This window comes from Triticum aestivum, chromosome 2B (assembly GCF_018294505.1).
Source record: "Triticum aestivum cultivar Chinese Spring chromosome 2B, IWGSC CS RefSeq v2.1, whole genome shotgun sequence".
In the NCBI taxonomy this organism is placed as follows: Eukaryota; Viridiplantae; Streptophyta; class Magnoliopsida; order Poales; family Poaceae; genus Triticum; species Triticum aestivum.
In genome coordinates this window covers 517,494,973-517,501,703 of record NC_057798.1, presented here as the reverse complement: position 1 = coordinate 517,501,703, position 6,731 = coordinate 517,494,973, and positions in this window count along the sequence as shown.

Sequence of the window (6,731 nt, the reverse complement as noted above, 5' to 3'; positions counted from 1 at the left end):
CCTGGCAAGGGGCTTGCCGGGGAAACCTGCTTCGTCCATCTGCTCTCTGTGGTCTCGGTCTTTGGCGTTGCCTTGATTGTCTTTGCGGCTTTGATTCCTCCCCTTTGCCCTGTTAAGTGTGGCTTTGGCCCATGGCTCTGACTGCCCGCGCACAAGTAAGGGGTACAAAGGAGTGCACCTACTTTGGTACACCGACAGGAGCCCCGAGGCCTGGGCCACACATAGGCGCAACGCGTTGTTGAGCCAGGCCCAAAATAGTGCGCGGTCAAGCGGGGCGGTTTTTACCATAGTAATTGTTCGTCCGCTGCGCTTCCCCATGACCTGCGCGACATGGGGGAGGTCATGCGTGACGTGGGGGGCATGCGCGGGGCGGTTCCCGCATGCTTGCGTCATATCGCAGTTAATGGAAAAGGAGGCGGCCTGCACCTTCCCCGTAAAAGGGAATAACCACGGGGCGCTGCTCACTTTACCCCTTCCCTGCGTCTTTCCAATCTAGGAACCGCCACTCCCTTTCTTCCTCCTTCTCGGGCCTCCCGTCCTCGTCCACCGTCGCTGCGCTTCCATCATGCTCCGCCCTCTTGCTTCTCGCAGCTGCCATGGCGCCCAAATCCACCAAAGGCAAGGGAGTGGCCAAAGATGTCGGGGCGACGGAGCAGCCGGAGAGCTAGCTGGTGGCGCAGTTCGCCTACTTCCTCTGGATGGTCGACATGTCCGAGCTCTGGGAGTTCTTCAAATCTCTGTGGGGGGTGAAGACGGGGGGAGAAAAGACGGGGCATCCAGCCACGTGCGTCATCCCCGCCAACGTCGGGGCCGCTCCAAATCGGTACCCCTTCTTTGTCGAATACTTCTCCTGCGGGCTCTGTCCCCCCTTCTCCGATTTCTTCAAGGACATCATGCAGACCTATGGCTTCCGCCTTCTGGATTTCACTCTGAATGCCGTGGCATGCATGGCTCTTTTTGCACACCTCTGCGAGGGCATCGCCGGGGTGCACCCCAACACGGCGCTCTTCCGCCACTATTTCTCCCCTCGGATCCAAAAGGGGGGCGCCATCTCCGGTTGCGTCACCTGGATTCCGAGGGCCAAGGGGACGTACCCGGAGGGTGCCACAAAGGAGAGGTGGGAAGAGTGGCGGGGCCGGTGGTGCTAGATTGAGGAGAAGGACCCGCCAGCATTCTGGGAGGTTCGCCGGGAGCCGCTGGTCCGCGAAAACGACTGGGGCGACGTCGACACCGACGACGGTAAGCTCACGATCGCCACCACCAGGATCCTTCAGCTCACCGAGGCTAGGCTCACCCTCGAGATGATCGGGGCGGACTTCATCCGCCGCCGAATCGCTCCTCTGCACGACAAGGGGAGGCCGACCTGACTTTTCACGAATGCTGCTGACATCATGAGGCTCCGCCCCGGCCTCGACCACAACCTGACGGTGCTGAGGCACGCCCATCTCCGCCAACGGATCTTCCAGCTCGAGGTCAATGACGACGGCGAGGTTGAGCGGTCCGGCAAGGCTGCGAGGGCTGCCGCGAAGGCCGGTAAGGTTGCCAAAGGGCCCGTCTTCAAGTTGCCGGCGGGAGTGGTCCCGCTGTGCAACAATTCTCGCTGGTCTGACATCATCGCTATAATGCCGGACTTCAATGCGCACGGCCTTGACCCGAGCTGGGTCGAGCCGGACGAGCTCCAGGTGCAGGAATTCTTTGACACCTTGCACGAGGGGTACATCACTGCCGAGCCGCGGCTCATCTAGGACACCTCCCAGGCGGAGCTGGACTACATCGCCGCCAGGATGGCGGAGGTGGAGCTCGCCAAGGAGGCAGGCAGCACCGGCGGCGTGGAGGATAGGGCCACGATGGAAGCGAAGGAAGAGGAGCTTGCCCAGTGGGCGGCGGCCGCTGGGGAGGCCAGTGGCGCCGGCACCGAGGCTCCCTTCATCGAGGATGTGGCCGACGAGTCGTCGTCGGAGGAGGCCGAGGGGGAGGAGACCACGATCGCCGACTCCCCAGCCACTGGACGGGGGCGAGTCCTTTGGCGGGCCACCTCCGGTGAGCCGGTCCGTCACGGCCGAGCCATGCAGCTGCGGCTGGCCTAGGAGATATCTGCGCGTCACGCAAGGGCTGCGGCGATTAAGAAGGCGATGAAGGCCGTGGCGGCGAAGAGGAAGGCATCTGCTTCTTCGTCGTCCAAGCGTGCCCAGACGCCACAGCCTCCCCCCTTGCTGGCAGATGTTGGCGCGAGGATTGCTTTTGCCTTTGGACCCCTCAGCCCGGAGAGGAAGAGCAAAGCAGCAAAGGAGGAGGAGGAGGAGGAGAAAGAGTAAGCTCTGCTTTTCCCCCTTCTTTTCTTTTTTGTTTTCTCCATTTCCTCAAATGGTGCAGCCTATTCTGAATCATCTTCATCCCACAGGGACATGGAGACGCTGGCCTAAAGGGCGAGAGGGCCAGGGTTTCGACAAGTGGCCAGCCCCCGGCAAGCACCTCCGGCACGCCACTAGTGGTGTTGAGCAGCCTGGACAGCAGCCCCTGGCCCAGCCCCCAGCGTGAGTCCATCACCCATCCTTCATCGACGTGCGCTAGGGGTACGATACTTTGGTACTGACCATGCTGTGGATGTAGGAGGGGAGCAGCTGCAAGGGGAGCCATAGAGGGCTTCTCCCAATGCGCCACCCCCATCGACCACGCCGCCCCGAGGGGCGTCCCCGGTGAGGGCACCAAGCACCGAGGCCATGCACATGGAGGAGGAGGAGGAGAACACGGGCGCCGGTGGCTTCGCCTCGACGCTGAACCTTGGCGGGGAGGGGACTTCTGCTTCTTGGCCTGGCACAGGTAAGCCACTCGTCTTCCGCTCATGCTTGCGTTCCTTCTTTTTTTTGGCTTTTGATCTTGGCCCCGCCCTATCCCTTTCTTGTCATTCAGACTTCCCCTCGACGGACCCAGAGGACGTCGATACCGTCATCGGGGATGTCGCCAAGGACGCCGCGGCGCAGGCCGAGAAGATCGTCGCCGAGGAGAGCGCCAAGGGCGCTGCTGAGGACACCGCCAAGGGGCTCGCCAGGGAGCCCGACAAGGGGCCTACCGGGGAGGCCGGAGAGGGACCTGTCGGGGAGGCCAGCAAGGCCGCTGCCGAGGAGGAGGTGGTTGATGACCAACCCTCCTCCTCTGCCGCCTCCGGCTCTGGCAGGTATCTGAGGGTGAGCGATGACCTCTTCGTCCACCTTCCAGGCGCGTCGAGCACCAGGGCTCCCATTGAGGGAGAGGTGTTCGACGATGAGGTGCTTGCCGCTGTCGGGCTCGAGGTCGTCGACGAGCCGAGCTTTGGAGGCGATGGCTCCCAGGAGGAGCGACTGCTCCAGGCCATGGGCGCCAGCTTCCGGAAGCTCCAGGCACTCCACCGTGCCCGTTTGGACCAAGCCAAGTCCAGGACGGCGTTGGTGGAGAAGGCGGAGGCGAACCTCCAGGAGCGTGTCACCGAGGCGCATGATTGGTTCCGCCAGGTTCGAGACGAGCTGAAGGCCGCCCAAGGCCAGCTGGCCAAGCGTGACGTGGAGCTCACCATTAAGCTGGCCGACGTCAAGAAGGCCCAAGAGGCGGCGAGGAACTTGGCCTCCGCCGCTGAAGCCGCCTGGACCCAGCACAAGGCCGCACTAAACTCCCAGGAGGAGGACCTTGCCGCGCGCGAGGAGAAGCTCGCCGCCACGCTCCACGGCAAGGATGAAGAGGTGGACAAGCTCGTCGTACGGCGGACCCATGAGCTGGAGAAGAGGCACAGGGAGGCGCTCGATGCTTAGGCTCTGGTTCACGCCGGCAGGGTGAAGGAGCTGGAGGCGGAGCGGAATGAGCTGAAGGAGCACACTCTGAAGCTGTCCAAGGAGAAGGACACTCTCAGCAGCGCCCTAGCTGAGGCGCACGGCGCAGCCGTCAGCAGGGCCGGAGAGCTCTCCGAGGCCAACAACTCCATCAGAGACCTCAGGCTGAAGCTGGAGGGTCTTGTGAAGATGTTGTCGGAGGCCAAGGCCCGAGAGGGGAACCTGACCAAGGACCTGTAGAATGAGAAGCAGCTGCGGAGGAACGAGGCCACCAACCTTAACGACCATGTGGAGGGCGAGAAGCATGGGCTCAAACGCCTTGCCGTTGTTGCGAACTCGGCCGCCATGCAGCTGGCCACCATGGGGATGTCGGACGTGAGGTACGCCCCATAGACGAGCCTGAGCCCCAACGCTAACCTGACCCTGTTCTTTGAGAGGGTCGTCGGCGCCCTGGAGCGGCTTCACTCCAACTGGGCAGCCTCCTAGGCCGAGGAGTCCCGGATGCTCTGCCGGGGCGCCATGACCAAGGTGCTTGCCAAGATAGCACACTGGCATCCTGACCTCGACTTCGAAGCTGCGCTGAAGAGCTTGCCGGAGGATGTAGACATCGGGGCGCTCAAGGAGCGTATCAAGCCCATCATCAACCGCATCGACAGAATCATTAGGTTGGAGGGCCAGCGCCGGGACTAGGCACCCCGTTTCTTATTGCCGCTGCAGGTTCATGACCAAGACAATTGCTATCTTTAGTTAGAACCACGGCGGCAATTTCTGTAATATACTCTGCAGTACTCCTGACATTATGCATGTTATTTTCCTGTTCGATTTTCCTTTGTATGTCCACCCTATGTTAGCTGGGTAGGCTTGCCGGCACGTAAACCCAGGGCGGCGTCTTGAGGACAGATCCCCATTGGCCTGCCGGGTGTGCTTGCCGCCGGGTAAACCACCTTACCTCCCTTAACGCGGCCGCTCGAACTGTCAAGCTTGACTCGAGTCAGCGTCGATTGCTAATTGCAGAAGGCTACCCTGCCGCTCTTGACGCGGCCGCTTGAGCTGTTGACCAGACTCGAAACAGAACAAGGGCATTGCCAATTGCGGGAGGCCCCCTCTGCGCACAGGTTTTCCATACATAAGGCGGAATCTCCAAGGACGATAACCTTTACTTAAGGAGGAAAGTTTAAAGCTTGGCATGACTTAGCTTTCTCTTCGCCGCCCTGTCATCCTTCGCACTCGCAGGCAGTGTCACTTTCTTGGCCGCCTTCTCCGTGGGAGCCGTGGCGATGAAGAACAGCTAGGCCAACTACTAGACCAGATTCTCACAATCACGACCCCTACCTGGCACGCCAAAGATGTCAGTGGGAAACGACACCTATGGGATCACAAGAATCCCTACTACGGTTGCCGAGGCACAGTGTTGTGAGAAGAGCAGGATTAGCAATCACCACAAGGATTGTTTACCCAGGTTCGGGCCGCAAGGATGCGTAAAACCCTAGTCCTGCTTTGGTGGATGTATTGAGTGTTTTGAGCTCTTGAACTAGCTACGGTGGCTGTGTGGTTCAAAAGAGCCGGATCCCTCTCCAGTACGCCATGGGCCTCCTTTTATAGTCGAAAGGGGCTGCCACAGTGGCACACAGGAGGTGGAAAGGCCTACAGTGCTATGAGCTTATCGCTTGTATTACAGGACAAGACACATTTAATGCATAGCTTAGGTGTCCTCTTGCTTTATCGGGGACGGGAGCGAGGCCCGTCCCGTCCGTCCCCGCTCCTCCTCGCTTCAACACGCGCCCTGGCCGGGGATGCATGCACCGCCATGTAGGCAGGCAAGCAGCTGAGGTGGTGTGGTGGTGGAGCCTCCACAAAGATCTGCATGCCGCCACGCAGGCGTGTGCTGAGTTGGCTTGGAAGCTGCATGTTGCCACGCAGGTGCCTTCCCAGCTGGTTGGGCTGGCAGCTGCATGTGAACGACGGTGGAGACTTGGCTGGCGCGGGCCTGGCAGCACTACAAAAAAAATACACTTCCGTGATGATACGTGTTTGTCACAGTAGGTCGAGTTTTTTGTCATGCATGTACATCCATGACAAATTTATGACAGAATCAAGATAGTCATACCTGTGCTGTCATAGAAGTGTTCCATGACATTACCAAAATTATCATCACGGAAGTGTCCACTTCCATGACGATAAATCGCGCGTCACAGAAGTGCTTTCGTCAAGGGTGACCAACACGTGGCATCCACTGTAACAGAATGCCGTTAAGCTATCGGGTCGGGTTTTGGATCCGATAACCCGTTAACAGCCCCGGCCAATGGGGATTTTCCACGTGTAAAATCATCATTGGCTGGAGGAGACACGTGTCAGGTCCGCGTTGGCACAGGTGTCACTCATTCAATGGGCGAGACGCGCCTATGATATGTTGACACGTGGACCAGCCCATCAAGTTTAATTGGGTCGGCCCAACTAAAGGCCCACAAGTTTTTGTGGACCATAATGGGCCGGCCCAGCTAAAGGCCCACGAGATTTTGCAGGCCATAATGGGCCGGCCCAGGTAAAGGACCACAAGATTTTGCGAGCCATAATGGGTCGGCCTAGCTAAAGGCACACAAGATTTTTGTGTGCCATAATGGTCCGACCCAGGTAAAGGCCCACAAGTTTCTTGTGGATCATAATGGGCCGGCCCAGCTAAAGGCCCACGAGATTTCACCGACATTAATGGGCCGGCCCAGCTATAGGCCCACAAGATTTTGAGGACCCTAGTAGGCCGGCCCATTAACTGGCTGCCATGTTTTGGGCCAAATGCCAGCCCATATTTGATCCGGTCCATTAATGGCCTGCCACGTTCCGGGCCTAAAAGTAGCCCATATGAGATCCGGCCCGTTATAAGCCTACCACGTTTTGGGCCAAATTACGGCCCAGATCAGGTCCAGCCCTTTAAGA